At 44.5% G+C, this 23,715-nt stretch overlaps 1 protein-coding gene and 1 non-coding gene across 8 annotated transcripts in view; one reads left to right on the top strand and one right to left on the bottom strand.

Moving 5' to 3' along the window:
- Foxp1 (forkhead box P1) overlaps window positions 1-23,715 on the top strand; it is a 395,763-nt gene that overhangs the window by 166,602 nt on the left and 205,446 nt on the right. The window lies entirely within an intron of this gene.
- Window positions 7,618-7,736, bottom strand: LOC114695409. The gene has a single exon (XR_003734855.1). It is a non-coding gene; the product is annotated as a 5S ribosomal RNA (ribosomal RNA).

Below are 23,715 nucleotides of genomic sequence, written 5' to 3'. Positions count from 1 at the left end.
TGACATGGGGCCTGATAAGTCTTGCTGTTTCTTGGTTAACATTTATATTTCCTATACTTTAATACCAAATTCCAGCTACTTCCCTCGTTCTATAGTTAGAATAATTGAAACCTTAGTACCTGATTTGATAAGAGTTGTCAGCTCCAAAGAGTGTTGTTCAACGCACTTGTTTATTAACTTACGGTATTTCCAAGAAGGTGGAGTTCACTTTGGTAGTTCTTATCCTTCTGGAGCCTTTCTTTTTTCCTTTCTTCCTTAGTTGATTCTGTTTTTTTAAGCTTGTCCAATGCTTTACTATATTTCTCAATTAATGAAAATTTGTTTATTTCTGTCACATAGATCCTATTACTCTTGTTAAACAACATTGGCTGTGGGGTGTGTGTGTGTGTGTGTGTGTGTGTGTGTGTGTGTGTGTGTGTGTACTTGCACATGTATGCATGAGTGTATGCATATGTGTGTGCATGCATGGGGGTGCATGGATGTGCATGAATGTTTGTAAGTAAATAGTTTTGCAGTTCTGTAGATGACTCTCCTCATTCACTCCCCAGACATTTTAGTTTGCTAACTGGTTTATACTAGTTCATGTGTTTGGACAGATATTTCTACACTTTCCCATGATTGCTTTATGTTAAGTCTTTTAGTAATCCATCTCTGACTTGGATTAGGGCTTTTCTTTTGGCTGTCAATGTACAAGAGTATGTTCCTGGAATTATTTCTCAGGTATTATCAATGCCCGTGTGGACTCTGAAAGGCATGGGGGTCATGTTAAGCCTTGCGCAATAAGAGTCATTTCCAATTCATTCCGGTGGCAGTACCAGCTTGTATACTCTTGATCTCTCCTCATTGCAGAACCCACATACCAGGGAGGTCTGGGATAAACTCAGTCAGGCTCATAGACATGATACACACAGCCCAGACACTCCTTCGTGTGGGGCACGTGAGTTCATGCAGCCCATTCTTGGTCAGTTTGGCTGTGACCCTCAAGAGACTCCCACAGCATTTTGGTTCAGAGATCTACTATTGCCCACTTTGCAATTCTTTTCAAGGAATTCCAGCATTCTTGGTGGTTCTTGTTGGACTGTGTTGAAGGCTTCTTAGAACCAATTGCAGACTCTCCTTCAGCATTCTCAGGATCCATCCTCCACTGCTTGGTTAGAGGACCACACTCGTGGAAGGCCTGGTAGACAGGGTTAGACTGTGGGATGAAACTCTGGCCCAACTCACAGTCCTTCAGAGATGAGTTATTGTGGACATCGGAAAACATCTCTGCACCTCAGTTTACACATCCATCAAATGGAGAGGACATTAACATTGGCCATCCTGAGTATATTGTGCAACACTTTGTAATGGTCTGCACATATTAGCTGTTGCTTTTATTTTTAACACTATTGCCGCCGTCAATAAGAATTTAACCTACAAAAATAGTGTGTGAAATACAAAGAATTTAAGCCATGATGGTGCTTCTTACTGTTGTGTGTAGAAAATAAACAGTTGAATATTTCCTAAATATCTAATAAGTTGAAGACTTGTGTCTTGGTGTGTAGAAAGGTGCCCTCAACACCTTTCTTTGGTTTATCTGTAGGATTCTTGTTTGCTTATGAATACTTTTTGCTTTTTCGACTACCCCAAGGTTTCCATGGCAACCTTGGATCTATAGTAAAACAGAAAAGATGCTTTAAGTTAAGGCCCATTCACATTGCTACAGGATCTATATCTATATCTATATCTATATCTATATCTATATCTATATCTATCTATATATATATATATGTATGAAATACATACAGTGATCTTGATCCTGCACAGTGCATTTTTGCCTAAAAAATAAAATAATTTTAAGAATCTCTCTCATATTTATATCTTCAGTTACCACTTGTCTGCCCACTGTGTGTACTCTCCAGAGCCACCAGTGTTCTGGATGTTTCCACCATGAGATGTGACAGGCACAAATCATCCTTATTGAGCATCATCCTTCTGTGACAGGAGTTAAAGCTTTGTCAGTCTGGACAGATATGGGAAATAAAGCAGGACTCTTGTGTTTTGGTTTTCTCCACTCCTCCCAGGCCATGTGCGCACACCCATCCCATGGTCACAGTCACATGCAGGCACACACTTCCTGGTGCTTCTTCATTCTCTTCTCGGGCTGCTTCACTTTGGGAGCTCGAGAGGCAGGAGGAGAAGCTGACTGGAATTCCCTGCTGAAGGTTGAAGCCCCACCTCTCAAGTTCCTGCATGAGAAAAGCTGTCAGGTGTGACCAGCTCTCTGTGCCTCCATTTTCTCATCTGTAAAATGGAACATCTTTCTAGCTGGTTGTTAGTGACACATGCCTTTAATCCCAATACTCTGGAGGCAGAGGCAGGCAGATCTCCGTGAGTTCAAGGCCAGCCTGGGCTACAGAGTGAGTTCTAGGAAAGGTGCCTGCCAAAGCTACACAGAGAAACCCTGTCTTGAAAAACAAACAAACAAACAAAAAAAGGAGCATCTTTTTCAAAGAGGTGTGATGAATATGTTAAGCAGCATATTGCCCTTGGCCAAACACACTACCTTTCTAAAATGGACTCAGCCCTGTATTATCAATCTTGTTCCCATTTAAAGGATGGGCCAAAGCAATAGCAACATATTAGGGATCCAAACATAGTGGTATGGTATGGACCAAGTTACCTCTCTAGACTGTCCCATTCTTTAGCCTGTCCCACTCATTTTATATTTAAATGTAATCAGTAGGATATTGAATTCTCCATATTGGAGTCTTCCAAGAATTGCCTCCAATGGATCCAGCAATCTTGTGCTTCCTGTCACTGGGAAAATGGACTGAAATCAGTGCCCCGTCCCATCTGTCTATGCATCTCTTCATTTACACTGACCTCCGTGTGAAGACTGTAGGGAACTGGTCCTTGTAGGCAATTAGTGCCCCAATTTATCGTTTTAGAAAAGAAAACACATACCCTAATCAATATAGAATCTCTCCTCCATACCCACTAGCAAGCATCACTGAAGGGGCCCCGTGCACAAATGGTTTAAATTTGGAGGCAGAGTTAAAGACACAGTTGGCCTCCAGAATCTGAATTGAATCAGGGTTTTATTTCAGATAAAAATCTTTGGGTCTCATAACTTAAAAAACACAACTTTTACTGGCATTACGCAATTTGCCACGGGTCATTTACCAAAATGTTTGTATATGTAAGCCCAGGTTCTTCTCTTTAAAAAAAGGAAGGGTGGAGGGCAGGGATTGGGTTTTGCTAAAATCCAGGTGGCGTTCCAGTTTATATTTAATTTTAATTGGAAATGAAATACAGGCGAAGGAGGGGGAAAAACCCACCATGTTTTCTTTACTAAGAGTATCCATTGGGGAGAGGAAGGGCGCTGCCAGCCAGATTTTTAAGACACAGATTTTTTATTGGCATGTCTATTTTTTTTTCTGGCTGAATTCTTGTGCCTGCATTTAAAAAAAATAAGTTTTCACACATGGCAGTCATTTTTATGTCTCAGTGCCACTTGCCACCCTCCCTCTGTGTTTTCCATGCAATTAGTACCTAGAACCAGGAGAGTGCTATTTATACGCCACACAGAACCAAGAGCTTTCCCTGAGTCCTGGTGAGCGCCCTTTGAAGATTCACATGAGGTAATATTTAATTCTTGGGGTTCATTTTGATTTCTGGAAGAGTGAGGAATTTTGGAAAAAAAAATGAATGAGAGAAAAACTTTATTTTAAGCCAGAATTTGAAGGTCCTAAAAAGTACAGGTACATTTTGTGAAACTTCCATGAAACGCTAGCAGAGAGATGATGGTACAATGAGGAAGCGGCTGCTGCTTCCTGGTTGTGGTGGGCCTGTCATGAGCTGGTGCCTCCAAAACATGTGGTGTACCCAAGAGAGTAAAACTTTCGGGGCTGACTCCTGATTAGATGTGGGTGTAATCTGGATGTTCTGAATTGGGCATTGAATACCAAATTATTTTCAATTTTATGATCCATGGAACAATTTGCAGAAACAATTAAAAGACGTGAATAAGGACACAGAAAATGAAGTGTGCCCTGCAGTCCCATTCTCTAGCAGTTAGGACTCTTAGCATCCTTTGCTCATGTCAGAGACATCCTCTCGTGGTCTCCATACAACTGTTCCCATCCCCGCTGATGAGAGGTAGGGAGTACCAATGCTCCCCATCAACCAGAATCCCTGCAGCTGATCTCCTTACGTGGTCGCTCACCCTTTTATCTCAATCTGAATTCTTGGATTCTGTATATTTATAGTTTTCGAGAGTTGTTTGGTTTTGATTTCCAAGCTCGTCACTTAGGGTGTAAACGTTGTCAGTTTCTTAATATCCCTCTCCTTTCACGTTTGCCCAGCTTTACCAGGTGATTCCTTATCAGGCACAGTTCTTTAAATAGTAATGCGTGCCTGCATTCACTGACCCATTTCCTTATATATAGATCTTTGAGACATCGTCTTGTTGTGTAACCCCATGAGGTCATAAACCTGGCCACCCTTCTGTCCTGGCCTTTTAGTTCTGAGCTTGCGCACATGCACCACACCTGGTGCTCCTGTTGAGTGCAGGAGGAAATCTTCAGTATGGCACTGTGACAGTTCGGTGTTTTCATCAATGAATACATTTCTTCTTTCTTGGGATAGCATCCCAAACATCTCTGTGCATGTGCGTGTGCACGTGGGTTTCTGTAGAGGCCAGAAGAATGCATCAGAATCCCTGGAGCAGGAGTGATGGGTCACTGTGAGCTGCCTGGCGTGAGCTTTGGGAGCTGAACCCGAGTGCAGTGAACAAGCAGCAAACACAGATAATGCCAAGCCATCCCTGTAGGCCAGCGCTCAGTACTCTTAAGATCCCCATTCGGTATTAGCACGAACACAGCTCTTGCCCACATCCCTCCATACAATGTGTAACTGCATGGGGTTGGATTTGAACCTGCCCCTGCAGGCTCCAGGGCCTGAGCTGCTAAACGATCAGTTGTTCAAATGTTCTCTCCCATGATGCCTGCAATCTCCCTGCAGTGCTTCTGCACATGCCCACTCTGTCATATGTCTTCCATTTCACCCCATTTTGTGTGTCCACAAAGGAAGTATTCCTGAAGGCAGCAGCTTGTCCATTGCCAATCTGCCCTTTTCTCACTCAGAGCCATGGCTTTTAACAAATGTACCCAAAGATCTAAACAACCATGGTTTTTGTGGCTTGTTGGTTTATTATTATTATTATTATTATTATTATTATTATTATTATTATTACAAAGGGAAAGCATCTTGCTCCTCATCTGTTGCTCTGTGTCCTCCCAGTGAAGACTCGAACCTGGTCTGCTGAGGAAGACCTCAGCAGTTACTTCTGATTCTAAAACACCCCCAGAAATGGCAGAAGCTAGGTCGTGCTTCTGGTGAAATTGATAGCATGCTGCGGGCAAGGAGTGAAGCCGTGGGATTCTGGGAGATTCTGGCCATGCCTCCAAAACCCTTTCAGATTTCTGTCTCTTTGCACTATCCAAAACATAAAAGGGCTACTTTTAAGAATTGGGAAGTCTGGATTTATTAAAACTATGCGTCAGCCAGCCATGAACAGCAGTGGTTGCAACATGTTTTCTAGACAACTTGAAAGCAGCCATTCTGAGGTTGACAAGTTCGCGTTTATTGCTCTTGTGTTTTTGTCCATGGAACCAGGAGGTTTAACTGCAGACTTTGTCCAGGTGCCCCAAACAGCTGTCAGGGACTGACAAGACTAGGGACATACTTTCTGTGTTTTCTTAGTATTGTGTAACAGGCCTCAACCCTTTTCCCAACCAACAAAAATGTATTTGGTTAAAATATTTCTAGTACTTTGTGTTTCTTGGGGGGTTGCGGGGGTGGCACATGATTAGCCCAGGATCACTGGTGAATGAGTTAGGCCTTTGGAAGAGTCACAGCTCTTTTCATTGTTTTACTATCTGGAACACTGGCTTGTTTTGCTTTAAGAATGGTTTGCTCTGTTGACAAAATGTCCTTTGCTCACTGAGAGGTATTTTGCGTTCATGTCTCAGTGGCTTACCTGCTCTGCTCACATTGAAGAGTTCACCACTTAGCAGAGAACAACCGGTTAGCCGATAAATAAAAGATTGCACTCCTGAAGAACTGTGCTAGGGTGCACGGTGGGGATTTTAAAGATTCATAACCTACAAGTCAAACTATGTACGTTTCCCTGGCAGCAAAATATCTGTTTGTTTCTGGGTTAGGAAACAGACTTTAACTTTCATGCCTGATTTTACGGAGTTGGCACTTTATGCCAAGTTCTTGCCTTGTGGTTAAGTCAACTAACCTGTTAGCTGGTCTCTGTTGTACATTAGCACAAAAGCCCAAACACCAGGCTTCAGAGGACACTTTTAAATCCATCTTTATCTCTTCCTTGACTTTAAAAACAAGCTGGTGTGTCCGCTCCTGGCAACCACAGCCTAGCAGGCTGAGAAACAATCTTCGAGGAAAAGTTGTCGTTTGGAAATTTCCCACTCTAAAGCTGGGATTTGAGAGGCAGAGAGACCCTTTTCCTGGAGGTGTCCCTGTGGGCACAATTGTATTGTCATTGCAGCCAAGAGACAGGTTTAGTGGGCCAAAGAAGAAAGGAACCATGTCAGTTCTCAGGAGGAGCCAGAGTGGCTGCCACCATGAGGGGCTTGGGTGCCCGCTCCTCAGCTGCTTGCTGTGGTGGGGAATTCAAGCTCGGGCTCTGCACACAGGAGGCATGTATGTTGCCTCCCCAGCCTTTGATGCTTTGAAACAGAGGGTGCAGGGTACTTGTGCCTCTGCCTCCTAAGTGCTGGGATTCCAGGCCTACACTGTAGGAAGCTCCTCAGGCCACTCTCAAGTGTGACCTTCCAGTCTCCTTGTGGCCTCACAATGCCTTTCTGAAAGGCCTGTTTGTATCTTGATCTCTCCTTTCTCATGTGAAAAAAAAAAAATCCTCTTTCTGAGTCTACACCGCCTGCAAGAATATGATTAGTGACTTCAGTTAACACATTTAGGTACTTCCATTTGATTGCACCTGTGTCCTGCACCTTCATTTCCCCTACACCTTATCCTAAGAACATGTGTGTGATAGTTTGTGTTCATTTTCTCCCTGCTCTTTCTCCATAGTCAGAATTTTTAAAATTCTTTGGATGGTCCACTCCCACATTTTATGGATGATAAAACTAAACTCAGACAAAATAAAGGCTTTACCCTTTGATTAGCGCTTGCGTGCATGCCTCTGATGGCTTTAGAAACTGCCTTGTTGGGCATGCTGGGGACACTTCCATATGTCAGGATGAATGAAGTCAGAAGCTGGACTTGTGGGTACCTATACTGTGAGCACTCGTGTCCAGACACCATACGTGCCTGTGTGGCTGGCACATGCACAGACTCTACTGCTTGTTCATTTCCATATCCAGTAATTGGGAAGTAAGCCTTGTCCACTTTAGATCAGGGATCTGCAGACTACAAGTTTAGATTTGATTCATCCATCCACCCACCCATCCATCCACCCATCCATCCTTGCAATGTATGAGGGAATCAAACCCAGGACTTTGTGTGTGCTTGGCAGCCACAGCCCCCAGTTCTCATTTTTTATTGAGATACCATTTTTTTTATTATTATTATTTTTATTCTTTTTTAAGCCTACAGCACCCAGTATTCCCAGATGGTCTCCCATTCAAGTACTAACCAGGCCCGACCCTGCTTAGCTTCCAAGATCAGACGAGATCGGGTGCGTTCAGGGTGGTATGGCCGTAGACAAGATACCATTTTTAAGTTATTATTTTACAGGCTTTTTGAAATTATATTTTATTGGGGAAGGGGCATGAGTGTTCCATAGAGCATATGGGAAGGCCTGAGGACATGTGGGAATTGGCTCTAGCATTCCACCATGGTGGTTCTGGAGATCAAACTCAGGTTATCAGTCATAGTGGCAAGCACCTTTATCCACTGAGCCACATCACACTGGCCCCAACTTTGCAGACCCTTCTGTCTCTGTCACACTAACGTATTTTCAAACAGGCCTGGCTGTTGCATGTAAACAGGCTTGGCTGTGTTACCAGGAAGCTTCATTGAAAGTGTCAGAGGCCTGGCCTTAGCCAGTGGTTTACCAGCCCTCTCCTGGACCACATGTAGATGGTATCTCAAGGAAACCTTGTCTGTGCAGCAAGGTGGTCAAGCCCCTTGCTAATCATGTGATTCCTGCAGAACCTTTCTTCTTGGAAAAGGAAAACAAAGTTCCCCAGTTTGGCCTTCCCAGCCATGGTTGGTTTCTCAATTCCCATTCCTCAAAGCCTGGTTCCCTGTGGTTATCCCACATGATCCTGACTGATGCTGGGAAAGAAGCTGAGACTTCCCAGAATACACCAGCAGTCCCTGGGGAGATGACCTCAACCCTCTCTCTCTGTCAAGTGTCTCATTGTTATCAGCTGGGCCAGAGGGGACCTCTGCTGCACAGTCCAGCGGGTTCCTAGTCTGTACATGCCCTCCATCGTCCTTGACTGTCCCCACACTCCCTCTGCCATTTTAGAAGTTCATTTTTCCCAGCATGGTGGTAGCTCCAGGTACTCCGAAGGCCCAGGCAGGAGATCACTGAGGCAGAAGTTCTAGGCTAGCCTGGGCAACATGGCAAAACTCTTGTATCAAAGGAGGAAAGAGATGATAGTTTTTTTGTTGGATCTTTGTGGATTATAAAGCATGGTTCTTTTTGTTCTGTGTGTAATGTACAGTTTTACTAACAATTACTCAAGCGATGGCTGATGGTCCAGTTGTGATGTTCCATCTAAGGGCCATTATGATATTTTAATGTAAGACAAAAATTAAAGTTCAAAAAGATAATTTAACCTTTTCCCGTCATAGAGTCAAAGTGGTTGAGCAGTGAAGACAAGAAAGGTTAGACTCTGGGATTGAGGGAAACAAGCCAAATGTCTCACTGGCTGCTTATTCCTATCACACCACGTCAGTTCTTGAGAAATCTTTAGGGACATTGACTCATGTTCTTGGGCAATAGATGGGAAGCTCTCTCTGGTAGGAAAAAGGTAATCCCTAGATAGAAAGGAGAAAATGCTTTCTCTAGTATTGTAGATAGAAGAAATCTGCTGCAAACATGACCCAGGAACACTGATCCAGCAGCCAGAATACCGTGGCTGTTACTCAGCTGAAGCAAGCCACTCACTCTGTGAGGCTCTGGTTTCTGGCTCATCGCAGAGTCCCTTTGTCCTCGTGCTTGGAAATGACTACAAACACATGGTTTCTGCCTGCTCTTTTGGTTTGGCATTTGTGTTTTTGGTGTGTGTGTGTGTGTGTGTGTGTGTGTGTGTGTGTGTGTGTGTGTGTGAGAGAGAGAGAGAGAGAGAGAGAGAGAGATTGTTTGTGAGAAAGTAGCCATCTTATCAGACACTATGTGTGAGAAAATGGGAAAGGTCTGCCCAGCTTCTCAGACCACTCCCTACCCGCTCCTGCTGACCTCCACTCCTGGACTTGGTACATAAGGACTCAAGAGATAAAGCAACACTTGGAGGCCTGAGGCCTGATAGATAGCACTACTGATGTGCCAGCCATTTCTTTTGGGGCTGAGAGCCCTGGGACAGGGTGATGTCCCATCGGTCTTGCAGCTTTGATCCCTCATCGGCTGGTGCTGGCGCTGCCCTCTGATACAGAGGGACTTGGTGTGTTGTGAGCGGCTCTGCTATGAAACAAGAAAGTCTCTCCTCTGCATCCCTGTGTCAGAGTGGACTTCAGCAGCAGGACGTCGCTCCCCTTGTGGCCTGTGTATCCCACCTCCAGTGTCTGCTGCCAGTGAGGTTTAGTCACCTTAGTTCCCCCCTCTCTCAGCAGTGTGAGCTTAAGGGAAAGCTCTCTTTGTGTGGGTCTGAGCCTCATGGCACCAGGCTTTCACCGCCTCCCTGTTCCCACTGTCCAGAGCACCCAGAAATCAGACACTACTTCTTCCCTCCAATAAGCTAGAAAGCTGCCTCTGTTTAGACACCCGATGTTTCAGGCCTTTGTGGCCCAGGAAACAACTGATGAGCCTTCTAAAGGACAAGTGAAAACACCAGAAGAGGGAGGATGGTGGGAGGAAACCATTACTTTAGACCTAAGACCTGTTAAAAAATGGTGTGCAGTGGGAGAAAGCACTGAGTGTGTAGCACAGCCTGCCACCTTCTGGGTTGAGTGGGCCTCAGTTTCCCCATCTATAAAATCGGATGAGTTCTAAGCATCCCATGCCCCTTGGAGAAGTGGTACCTAACAGCTGGTAGGCAGTGAGACACTTGGATGTAGGACTCAGAATGATGAGGTGACCATGGTGTTCCTCAAAGCTCTCGCCTCTCCCAAACTGAGTAGATTTCCTTGAGGCCCCTTGTGTCCCGTGGCACAGTGGGGACTTGACTTTGGGGGGATGTCCCTTTTCAGAATAAGGGACCTAAGGAGTGGGATTTCGAAAGCTCACATGCACTGGTGATTCCAAGTGTTCATTTCTGTTCTCTTCTTTCTTCAGTGTAGTATCAGAAAACATGAATTTCCTTCTGTGAGATCAGGGAGGCTTGATTGACCCAGGAGTCTGAATAGGGAAGCTGGGGCCCGTACTGTGAAGCACTGGAGGGTACAAGATGCTCGACAGGCAGGGAAACTACCAGGACTGTTACTTATCAAAGGCATGTTTGCTGTTGGCCTTAGTATAATAATGTTAATGAGATTATTAGGTGGGGGAGATTTTTGATAAATAATTGATAAGGATTAGAAAGTGCCTTTTCTGCAAATAAACTTCAGAATAATTAATATTCATGGACTCTGTTTGTCAACAGAAAAATGTAAATGTAGAGCTGGTCCCCTTTCCAGACTCAAGGCCTGAAGGACATCCACCAGACAGGGGTTAAGGAGAGGAAAACACCATCTTTACATCCCAGGCCCAGACCCTGGCCTTACGCAGGGCCATATGCCTTTGCATGTCTGTGCACCTACTTTCTGCAGCCCGCCTCTCCCACTGTAAGACCCTGGAAAATGAGGTTGGTAAGAGGTGCAGGCTGCAGGGTCTGGAGGACTGTAGGCAGTCAGCGGCAAGGCACCTTGATGACGCAAAGACGTTGCACTGAGAACTGCTTTTTTTTTTTTTATTTATAATCTCGGTGCACCCTCTGGGTAATAGGTGACACCACTCATTCAGTCCGTTCACTGCGAAGCAGGGAGTTGGCTTGGATGACAGAACCGGAGTGGGAATACAAAGGTACTAACAACAAGAGGGAAATGCATGTTTACGGGATCGCATTTGTTAGCGGGCGCTTGGCAGCCATTGCTCCCCCAGGAACAGCAAGAAGATGTACAGGGTGAAGGATGATTTACCATCTGAAAGTGGTGCTTCAAGAGTTTCTGCCTGGTGGGGACGTGACGGAGGCTACTGAAGGGAACCTAGGGAGGGACTCTATTTCCTCTATTTATCTGTATGTCTCTCTGGTTTTAGTCAACCATAACTGCATCTTTAACTTCTCACATAGCTTTAACATTTTATGTGCCAACTTTTTACCCAGTACAAAATGTATTTTCATCAGACATTGGGACTCTTTGGCCCCAAACTGTTGAGATAAATTTAAAAATACAACACCATGGAGTGTGTATTTGGTTGGACAGGTGGACGCATGGAAGTCTGGAGAAGGAATTTCAGTGTTTTGTGGTTAAATACAGGTAGACAGACAAAACTATCCTTTCGTTTTTGGGAAAGGGGAGAAAAGGCAGTTAAAACACAAGCATGAAGAAGAACGAAGAGAGGGAGAAAAATAATGAAACAGTAACTAGTACAACCCTGCTTCAACTTCATCATGGCTTGAGCTGAGAAGATTCACTGTAGGGGCCCTGCATGGAAGCTAGAGATCGGTAGAATCAAGGAGAAGAATGTGAGGCTTGCCACCGAAATCCAGTTTTCTCCCTCGATGGCCTTTCAGAGAGGCCCCTTTACAGCTCATGTGAAACAAATATTAACACAAATTGTATAATTACATCAAAATCCCCAATTCCTCAACGAGGTAAAAACGCCTTTCCACTAAGCATCCACCAGCAATAAAACACATCCTATAGTCAAAGCAGAGCACTCCCGGGAAACCCCAAGATGGGATCTGAGCGACTTTCACAGTTTATTTTCATGGTATTTAAATTATGATACCAGTGGGTATTTTTAATTAGTGTGCACTTGTCTCCATAAGCCATGTTGGCAAATTTGACTCATTCATACAGTAGTTGCTGGAAAAGAGGCCAGCACAGCCTGCAGGAATTAAAATAAAAAGTTTCTGCAAGCTGTTATCGACATGACCATATCTCATTAACTTTCAAAATGGAGATTATTTGCCTGAAAGCTTGATTTGACTAGCAGTAATCAAATATTAGGCCCAACGGAGTGTGGGGTGGGTTTGGGGGGGAGGGGGCGCTCATTGTTGTGATGTATACCACCAAGTGTTCTGCAGTTCATTTTAAAAAGCAGTATAAGATCTTTGTTTTGACAAAAGCAATAGGGAAGAGAAACATAGACATATGGCCCCGAAAGTATTATTAGGATAGTTTTATTTTAGATGAGGACTCATTATTTACTAAGTTTCCTTGAAGATAAATACAAGCGTGCTGATACCGATCTTCTCTCGTTAAGGATATGGATGAAGGCATGGAATAGCTTCTCCCCTGCCCCATCAAAGTTTAAGCCTTGGAAACAGGGCCTGTCTTGTGATTACCTTTTCTTGTTTCGATGGGTCAATTGACACGAAACTTAAATTTATACCTTGCATGCGTCCCATTGTTTTAACTAAATATGGTGGAGGAGGCTGGGAAGCTATGCACAAAAGGAGAAATAGATAGACGAGCCTTCTCGTTTCTCTGTCTTCAAAGAGAGCATCTTCCTTGGAATGGGTATCTGGCCAGTCATTAAGCAGTCCAATGTTGAAAACCCGAAGTTCCTGAAGCAGGTTAGACATAGTCTCTTTTCAGATCTTGTATATTTTCTCACGCACAAAGGAGCGTTTGTACTGGGTTCGGGCAAACTGTAAGATGAAGACGTGTGGGGGGTTGGGGGTGACAGGCAACGAGAAAGGTTTGGTTAAACAAAAGACAGGAGATAAAGTCCTTGCCTTTTTATGTCTTTGAACTGAGAACACGGTCTGCATTTTACCACAGAGAACAAGGCTACAGTGTAAGTAACTGGTTTTTGCATTAGGCTCTCCCCGGAGGTAGCAGAAAAATATCATGTCCCTGCATGAAATGTGAATGTGAAATCTACCAGAAAGAAATATTTATGACCATTTCATGCTTGATTAGGCTTGGATGACATCTGTTAGCAGACAGGAGCTGGACAAAGAGAGAGACGCTCGGGGGCAAATGTTAACGGAGTTGTTTAGACGATGCGAGGGCAGAGGCGTCCATTTACTGCCAGGCAAAACACAGGAACTAACTGTGTTAGCCACAGTGCAGCTGACGAGCATCCAGTGGGAAGGGGACCCTGCAAACTGAGTCGATGAACAGTCACATGCAGCTGCCTTGGTTTCTGTCAGGATCCCTCAACATCTGGGTAACTGGCATCTTCATAAAGTGACATAAACCTGACACAAGGATCTATGGAAATCCTCTTCACTTTCCCCCAGTGAGTTTCAGAGCCTGTTCCCACTTCTCAGTGGAAGAACTCATTAAGTTCACAGGGTTACCCTAGTCCATTCTTCCAACCCAAGTTCTTATCTTAGTTTGTTTTGTTTTGTTTTTCAGTTTTTTTAACTTAGACCCCTTGGTTCTAACTTAAACAGTCATGGCTTTAAGCAGCACAAAACTTTGCCTAAAATGAGAAGAAAAAAATAGTTTTCCAGAACATATTATCAGTCATTAAACAGGCTGACGTGAACGCTGTTTGTCTGAGCCGCAGCTCCTCGGAGGGAGTGCCGGGATGAAGACTCAGTTCTTTCTGGTTCTTTTCCCAGCCTCTTTTCCTGTAACTTCTCTCTGTCTGGAATGCTGATGGGAAATGTTATTTTGTTTTTGTTTGCAGCAGGTCTGTTGTTTTGATTTTGTCTGAGTGGTATGGAAAACAGTACGTCACTTAGAGTGGGTGTTTTGTGTACCGGCCATTTGGCCGTTGAACATACATTTCTCATGCTTATTACATGATGACAAGGGAACCAAAAAGACACAAGTTTCCAGCTGAATTTCTTCTTTCCACTTTAATAATAGTGAAAAAAATAGAAAAACAAAGTTAATAGATTTAGCAGTTTGACGGTATTCAACAATGTGATAGCTGACTTCGATTTCGCTCCCCCCCCACCACCACTTTTTTTTTAAAAGAATTTGTTCATTCTTTGCGGTGAGGAAGGTATTTAGGTGAAGGTCAAGTTAATGCACAGATCAGTTTCTATAATAAGCTGCATGTGGATAGCATTTCACATTTTGCATAGAGTTGTGAAATGTTGTAATTTAAGTAGAAAAATGCATAAAAGGATAATAAACAATCTTAACATCATTTCTGTGATTAGTTTGAGGTACTTTTTTTCCCTGGGTTTGGGCCACATATAACAAAACCTCTACCAATACATGTATTTTAATTAAAATGATTCAAGATGAAATTTGGATGAAAACCCAGAACACAAATTCTCAGAGAATAACTTCAGGCTGTTCACTGGCTCTGCATGGGCATGCTTTATCTGAAAACCTCCTCGGCATGAAGGTGCATCTTGCAAGAGGGTTCACGTTAGTGCTCTAAGTAAGTAATTTTTGGTGTAATACAAAAATATAAAATGGAAACGATGATTAATTTTTCAATTTCTCCATGCAGATATCTAATCATTGTACCCATAGACCGCCAAAGGCACCCATTAAAGATTTAAAAATGCAAGAGGAAGGTAGAATCCGAAAGATGAGATTTGGGATTAAATAATGTAAAATTACTGCAGGGTAACAATGAAGCTCTTCGCACAGTAAGAGATTTCCTCAGACCCTTTGGAGAGCCACTTAAAATATTGACATGACTTACACAGTGTGTCCTAGCTGGGCTGCTCAGCAAATTATGTGTAAGTGATAAAATTAAGCCTTTCCTCCTTTTTCATATAGTGGCTCCAACTAATAATAAACAACAACAGCAAAGTGACAGAGCACTGAGAGGAAGCTCGCACACACTTCCTAACGCTTTAAATATTGCCCTCCCATTAAAGAGTTTCTTTGGAAAGTTACACACGTCTATGCTGTGTCTTCCTGGAGGCTTTCCATTTTAGCTGGGAAAATGCAGTGTTCTAGGGTCGCCTGTGTATGTACACTGTGATTTTCTTCAAATCAAGGGAACTTTTATAATCCTAGAAGAAGGAGACCTCGCCGCCTCAGTATATAAAAGCTGTCAGGAAGGTCCAGCCGGGCTTCTCCGAGCTCCGCCGCGCTCTTTATCACTTTGCTCAGCCTCACATAATAACATCTTCATCTGAGATTGCCATGGCACAGGGGAGCTGCATTTGTTGATCAAATTTGGCTGGCTAACACTGTGATCTCCTATCCTGAAGTGCGGAGATGTGCCTGGAATATGTAAGTGCAAAGCCGGCCTCCTGATTGATTGATTCTGCCTGTCACAGAACAAGATAACCGGATCAGTAAATACCCTGTGCATTCACCATCGTCTCCACAATCAAAAGTGAGGGCATCATGGGGCTGGAAAACACTGGGGCATGATGGGAATGCACACATTTCCGAAGGATAAGCAGGAACACAGACACAGACACACATCCACACAAGCACAAAGAAAAGGGAATTCTTTGTGTGTGGCTTCTTAGAAGGGAGCCATGTAAAAAATAGTATTTTCTGTGTGCTTAGAATGCTTCCTGGTTGTAAACCTGGAGTTTATTTTGCAACTGTCATCTTGGAGGTGTTGGACATTTGTCATAAAAAGTTGTTATTTGAGAGCTGTTTACAAAGGAGATTGGGGATGCGATTAGGGGGGCCGGAGCTGGTAAGCGGTCAGTAATGGTCTCCAGCACAAAGGGAGTCTTTCCCCAAGACTTGCTACCTATTAAAATAAACTTTTTGTTGAAACAGATGGGCCAAACACATGTAAACAAATTGTTTAAACGTTTACTAAATTCCCAGGGAGTTTCTTTGAAAAGTAGCACAAGGTTGCCAGATTTGGTGTAATTTTAATTATACGGAGTTCAAAAAGAGTTGAAAGCACGCAACCATGTGAAGGCTGGGGAGATGGGTGCTGCTGACAGGTCAGCTGAGGTCACACGCTCATGGCGCCAGGATGGTCTCCCTAATGGCTCTGGTCACCCTCTTCCTTAAGTTGCCACTTTTCTCTTTGTTCCTTCCTCCCATGGGATGTTAAGTTCCTAGGAGACGGGTGTCATGTATTCTTGTCCCCATGTCCCTGTTTTCCTGGAAGATGGATGACCCTGTATGTGGTACCCAGAACATGGCAACTAAAGCTGGGGCCGGGTGTTGGGCTTTCTTCACCACATCCCGAGTGTTCTTCTCCTGAGGTGTAATTGGGCTCCAGAATTTGAATGGCCTTCTAACTTAGTCCCCCTGGGGGAAACGTATTCATTTTCCTCCTGTCAGGCAGTTCACTGGCCCCCTCCAGTCTTCTGCTCTCCTGCAGAGTGGAGGCTGGACATCAGAGGCTGAGACGCGTTGCTTCTTTTACTGCTAGCCACACCGAGTTACTTGAAGATAATGCTGCCTCCTGTTTTGCCACATGGTCCGCTGAGAGGTGGAGCCTCGTTCCCTGACCGGGGACTTTGCACAGACTTGTAAGTGGCTCAGAGCTTGCTGTGTGGACCCGTTTTCTTGGGTGCCTCTGGGTAGATGATGTCTAGACCCTTCTAGCAGAGGAATGTCTTACTTTTCCCCTTCTGTGCTGTTTGGCTCAAATCAGTGTCTGCCCACTTCAGATCCTATAGTTTGGCCCACATGGGCCACCCCTGTGGCACATTTAAGCAAGGTAGGGCTTAGAAGCAACCATGAAGTCAAGAAACGTGTGTGTCTGCAGAAAGTCCCCACCGTGGAAGGTGTGTATGAGCTCAGGACTACAGTGGAGAGTCTTACGTGTTGAAACCAGCACTCAGACTTAAGAACGAATTATTACCATGTGTGAGATGTCTGGTTAGTCCTCTGTGACTTAGTTATTTTTTATTTGAAATGATTAAAAATGCCTTTTGGCAGAATTGGCCTCCTTTCTTAATTTTCTGAACATAAAGCTTAAATGAGTTTAATGTTCTTGAGGAAAAAAAGGAAGTGAGGTACCTGATGGTCTCAGAGAGGCTGTTCTGAGAAACAGGTTTTGAGGGTTTTTTTTTTTTTTCAGTTTTTTTTTTTTTTCAAAAGCCAAGAGCGGCATTCCCCTTCATTTTGGCAAAAGTTCTTCCTAGTAACGTTGTATAAAATCATTTTCTTCTCAGGGTGTGTTTTATTTCCTTTCCTTCCCTTTCAGGAAGGAGAACGTGTTTTATTGGATATTTTTGTTCCAGTCCTTGTTTCCATTATTTTTGCCAAAATTCATGGGAGTTCACTTTCCATTTGAATGCCTGAAATATTCCTTGAAGAATCTGCATTTGGGGACAGCTAGGGAAAAGGCTATGCAAATTGATGTAGTGGTCTTAGTAACTGCTATCATTTTATTTACTGAGCATGTTAGAGGCAAATGATATCTTAGGGGAAGGGCTTGTCGACGTCTAAGGTTCAAAGGAAATTCCTTTGCTCTGGCTTGTATGATATTGTCCCTTAGTTTCCAAGGGAAGGGACAAAGTTTCAGGAAAGAAACGGTGAACAGATTTGTTATCGGAAGACAAAAAACAAGTCCCTAAAATATTGCACTCCTCTGTATGAGGAGCAGCCTTGGCTAAGCCTAGACTTCGTATGGATGTTCGTCTTGGGGAGTTAATCGTGGGTGTTTTTATCAGTGTTGCCTGATCCTAGTCCTGTGTGTTTTCTGCTAGGGAGTGAACGGTGCCTTTAGCCCATTAAACTCAGCCGTCCAGGTTCCTAAGCAGCATCCTGGTGTCTATACGGTCCTTACGTGGAAAGTAACCCGTTGAACCCAGCCAGTTAAGCTGTACTTCATTTCTAAATCAAACCTACGGATTTCTTTATTTGAGGTTGCCTGATGGAGCAGACTTTATCTTCTGTCTGGGGAGAATTTTACAGACAGATCCAGGCTAGGTCTGGCAGCCACTGGGCTCTTGGTCCTCCTAAGCCCCTGGGGAGAAGACACAGCCCTTTCTGGGCACTCGGGGCTGACGCTGAACTCTTCCGTTCTCTTGGGTGAGATTTTGAAGAACCACTTGTGAGTGAGAGTGCCTGGGGTCACCGCACATTCTGCTGCTCCCGACCTTGAGCCTTGTGTTTTTGTTGTCCTTGTTTTCTTTGTTGTCTGGCCGCTGTGGCCAGGCTGACATATTTTGCACATTACTTGGAATTCTACATATCTGAACGATGAGGTAAAGGGAAAGCAAAGGTTTGCCATCGTTTCCCGGCTCCTTAGGAAATCTGAGAAGACAGACCAAGGAAGTTTCAGCGTGGGTACCCTGTAGCTAGAGTTTTCCTGCCTTGCGCAGAGTCAGGACAAATCTTTGTCACCCGCCAGTCCCACAGCCACTCAGACCCAACCAAGTAAACACAGAGACTTATATTGCTTACAAACTGTATGGCCGTGGCAGGCTTCTTGCTAACTGTTCTTATAGCTTAAATTAATCCATTTCCATAAATCTATACCTTGCCACGTGGCTGGTGGCTTACCGGCGTCTTCACATGCTGCTGGTCATGGTGGTGGCTGGCAGTGTCTCTCTGCCTCAGCCTTTCTCTTCCCAGAATTCTCCTCTCTCCTTGTCCCACCTACTTCCTGCCTGGCCACTGGCCAATCAGTGTTTTATTTATTGACCAATCAGAGCAATTTGACGTACAGACCCCACAGCAATACCCCATAGTTGGCCACCCCCATTCATAAATGGCCAGATTCCTTGATGGTGCTGAGAAACTCTGACCCTGACCAGTTGCTCTGCCAGAGACTTACTAACAAATTTTCATTGCTAGAGGAAGGCTTTTATAGATCATAGCGTGTTTGTCCCATGTTTCAGCCACCTGAGGCCTAGACCAGTTATCGATTGCCTGCTTCATATCTCAGGCAGATACGAAGGGGTAAGGAGAGTTGCTAGGCGTTGCAGCCGTGAAACCCCATTTTCCAAGTTTCAGTGAAGGACACGGACTCTTGACTTCTTCATCCAGTCCTTTCAAGAATTTAACAGCTCTTTAGCCTCTAAGTCCTCGCCACCTCAGTTTTTCGCCGAAGGACCTGTTTAAGACATCCCCTGGATGTGCTGGGGGAACAAAACAACTCCTTAGTCCCTTTGTCCTTTTCCAAGTTAGAAAGTGCTCCTTTTGGCTTCCAGTTTGTGTGACAGTTTACCGACTTAGCTCAAACATCAACCTGGTGTTTCTAGTTTCTCACTTTTCTGTTAGTGTGTGCCGTAACCAGGAAGACACTCAGATGGTACTCCAAAGAATAAGGCCACACAGAACCAAGATTTTATGGTGTTAAAAAGTGAAAACAGAGGCATCTGCCTGAAGTGCAAGTAGCTTGTGTCTGAAACATCAGTTCCCAGTGTCTCATGTCTGACCCCATGCTGGGGCACTAACTAAGAAGCAGAGTGTGGATTCAAGGGGTGTTACATTCCACATGAAGCTTTGGGGGCTCTTGATCATCTAATGGAGAATGTCATGGGTAAGTCTGACGTTGTTTGTTTCCTAAGTTCTCTAATATAGTGGAAATCCCCCCACCCCCTGTCTCTTCCCTTATTCCTTAGAGCTTGATGGCTTTAAACAACTTTTTTTTTTTTTTTAAGAGCTGATAAGAGACCCAAAGAAATTAGGAGAATTCAGAAATTTACATGGATGGATGGATCAGTAATTAACTGTCAGCAGTCAGAAGCATGTGGCTCTTTCTGTTCCTTCTGACCGAGGATCCCCTCAGTGGTTGTGGCTCAGGCGCACTCTCAACACCACCCTCTCAGTTCCTCACAAAGTGCCATCATGCTGCCATGCTGTTTGTCATGAGATGAAGTTACAATATGGGGATTTGCTTGTAATTTACCTCTCGTCACCAGCAGTAAATTCCAACAAGAGAGGGACTTTGTTTATCCCATCCTCTGCTGCCTCCCTAAGGGCCTGATACACAGTAGGAACTCAGTATTTACCTGGCAGAGGCAGGCGTTCCCTGGTCCTACACTGCTCTCACACCGACCACCTCAATGTGACTGGCTCCCTCTTGCCTAGACCTGAACTTCTGAAAGGACCCTATTGGTAATCCCACTCCAGAAGGGCCGTGAAAAACAAAGGCTGTGAGAAGCAATGGTTAATCAGAATTCCAGACTAGTATTTAGTTGCATTTGTCCTGGCGTTTTGGCCCGGTTTCAGTTAGCTAAGCATCTCTCATACCCTGTAATTTAGTATATTGTTTCAGCTTCCCAAATAATGGCTTGCTAATGGTAAATGTTGTTTAACTTTCTGATTCAGAGTAGCTACCTGTTCAGCAGAATTTTTAAAATTGCAAGTGATGATGGAAGGCAGGTTAAAAAGCACTTAGGGAACATTTGGCTGCATGTTTGGCGTCAGCTCGAATCGGCCCATGACTGTCATTATTCTTTTTGAACCTGAACATACACATAGGAAGAGGCTTTCCTTGACTGGTTCAAAAAGTCAAAAGAACTTCTTTACCAAGCCAGTTCTTCCTTTTTAGATAAACAGGGCAGGCACCCTTTCTAGTCATTCTGACTCAGAAGTTGCCTCGGTTTCTCCCATTGCTCTCACTTAAGGGCCCTCCTAACTCTGGAGTTTTAAATATAGGTAGCGTTCTTGTGGCTGTTCTTCTCTTCCACTGGTCCCCAGTTCTATTGTTGGATCATGATGAACCACCATAACCACCTGTAGATCTCTGTAGCCATTGGCTGCAGCCATTAAAACATGGTTCTCCCTGAAACACAACTCAGAATACATTGTTGCCTCGCTTCCTGTTTCCTACTAAAGTGGGTATGACCTCCCCCTGCCCCAGTGCTGGTATGTAGGACAGGAGATAGATTCAGAGTGCTTTATTTCTTTTCCATGCAATTCTCAGGTCGTGGGGTCGCTGCCTTTCGACAGTCATTCTGGGCTACTTTTCTCTCTTGCCCGGGCTGCAGAGTGTGGTAAAATTGGCATTGCCTCTTACCAGGCCTGGTAGCCTACTGGGGTAGTTTGTTACTGAGTATTAAGTCCTTGAAGGGAGGGGATTTTGAAAGCCAAGCTTGGGTGGCACATCTTCACCCTACATTTTCTTAGACCTTTTAAAAATGTCAGCTGAGGTTCAGTCATAAGCCCGCAAAGCGATGGTGCTTTCCCTTTTTTGGGGGCGCTGCACTCCACCCCAGTGTCTTCACAGCCTGCTGGGTGTGCATACTGGTGTGTCTGTGTCTGAGTGTGGGTGTGTGCTTACAGTGTGTGAGTTTTCACCTTCCACCTGGTTTGGAGACAGATCCTGCCTTGTTCGCTGCTCTGTAATACACCAAGCAGCTGAGCCCTGAGCTTCCAGAGCTTTTCTTGTCTGCACCAGGATTATGGACAGGTGATACCATAGCCACCTTCATACGGGTACTAGGGATCCAGACACAGGTGCTTCACCCACTGAACCGTCTGCCCAGCCCCTTTATAAACTCCTCTTGAGTACCTATACCATTCCTTAAGCCTGCCTCCCTCTTTACGCTTCCGTAGGGCCATAGGACTCGGTGACTTCTGACTACCCCCACCCCACCCACGAGAGTAGAGTTCAAGCACCATTGACATGCGTTGAGTCAGGCTGTGTTCAGGCTCCACTGTGGGTGTATAAGGGAATTGGGTCATTGATAGGCCATGGGTATACGGCAACTGTCCTCTAAGATGACACGAGCTAGTGTGCTTGTAGCTTGTGAGTTTGTGTGAGCGCCCTTCATGGCATCCACGCAGCCATCGAGCAGCACATTTCTGAGAATGTATCTCTGTGGTTAAGCCATGCGTGACCTCATTTGGATAGCAACATCCTCCATGTAGATTAGTTGCCACAGCTGTGAAATTTTGGGGCTGATTTCTCAAGCCTCTTTCTGGCTCCCACAGCCTAGAGCGGAGCTGCCCGGGGGAGGGCTATGCAGAGGAGGAGTGTTCCTCTCTGTACAGAAGCCAGTGAGCACTGGAAATGTGGCAAGGGCAAGGGGTTAAGGAGTTGACCTTAATATAATTGTAGTTAATTTAAATTAATTTGCAAGACACGGTTACTTGCTATTAATTGGGGCAGCCAAGTTCTGGCATTCTTTGGAATTGAGTAGAAATATATTTTTACTTAATCCTCATGTTAAAGTATTTTTTGTTTGTTTGTTTTTTGGAGTTTTTTTGTTTCTGAGGTTGTATGTGTATGGTTTTCCTTTTAATTTAATTAATTTTGGGAGTTGTTTTTGTTTGTTTTTTAGGTAGGTTTTCACTGTGTAGCACAGGTTGGCCTTGAATTCATCCTTCTCTTGCCTCAACTTTTCAAGTGCTTGGGTTGTAGATTGGCCTTGTGCTTGATTCTTGGAAACTTATCAGGACTTGCACTGCAGAGATGGATCAGTGAGTAAAGAGTTTGCTGTGCCATTGTGAGGCCTGAGATTGAGCCCCAGAATCCACATAACAAGACATGGCAGTGTGATCCTGTAGTCCCAGCATAAAGGAGGCGGGGACAGTTGGATCCTTAGCACTGGCCAGCCAGCGTAGATTAATGCTAAATTCCAGGCCAAAAAGAAACTCTGTCTCACAGGGCAAAAAAAATGAGGAAAGACACCTGTATTAGTTACTTTTTATTGCTGTGATAGAACATCATGACAAGGGCAACTTCTAAAAGGGTTTATTTGGGGGCATATGGCTCTAGAGGATAAGTCCATCATGGCAGAGAATTATGGCTGCAGCAGGTGGCAGACATGGCAGATGAAACAGCTGAGCGCTTATAGCTCAAACCAGAAAGAAGAAGCAGAGAGAACATGCTCAAAACAGCTTTTTTTTTTTTTTTTGACGCCTCAAAGCCTGTGCCCAGTGACATACTTCTTCCAGCAAGGCCAGACCCCTAATCCTCCCAAACAGCCACCAACTGGGGACCAAGCATTCAGATGCTAGAGACTATAGAGGCATCTCATTCAAACCACCAAAATAAATACCCCAGATTGTCCTATGGCCCCTGCACATGTACATGTGCATCTGTATGCCCTCGACACGTGCGCGCGTGCGCGCGCGCGCACACACACACACACACACACACACACACAAATTTCTCTTCAAAACCCCGGATTCAAATGAACCCTTTGCTGCAGGTTCCCCAGCTTATAGTCACCCTATTCTATTTTCAATCGTATCTGGCATTTAGTATTTTCCATCGTACCTAGAGCCAGCATCATGGTCACTTTTCCCCAGGGAGTGCAAATCCTCCACTGCTTTCCATCATAGGCAATGATCATTAGCGTGGCGTGGAGTTGCATTTTCTGAGAAAGCTCCAATAGGCCTAGCTTGAGGAAAATCACACACACACACACACACACACACACACACACACACACACACACCAGTGTCAATTGAAAACCAGCCGGGTGGTAAGCGCTGCACAGTGTAGTGGGAACAGTGCCGCCTTCGGCCCTTTGGGTGATTGGGGACACAGTAGAGATATTGTGAAATTACCTTTTTTATTGGTTCTTGAGCCTTCCGCAGTAAATGCCTCTTCTT

Source organism: Peromyscus leucopus, chromosome 3 (assembly GCF_004664715.2).
Source record: "Peromyscus leucopus breed LL Stock chromosome 3, UCI_PerLeu_2.1, whole genome shotgun sequence".
NCBI classification, from domain to species: domain Eukaryota; kingdom Metazoa; phylum Chordata; class Mammalia; order Rodentia; family Cricetidae; genus Peromyscus; species Peromyscus leucopus.
Note: the sequence above shows the minus strand (reverse complement) of the source record. Positions and strands in the feature narration are given on the sequence as shown.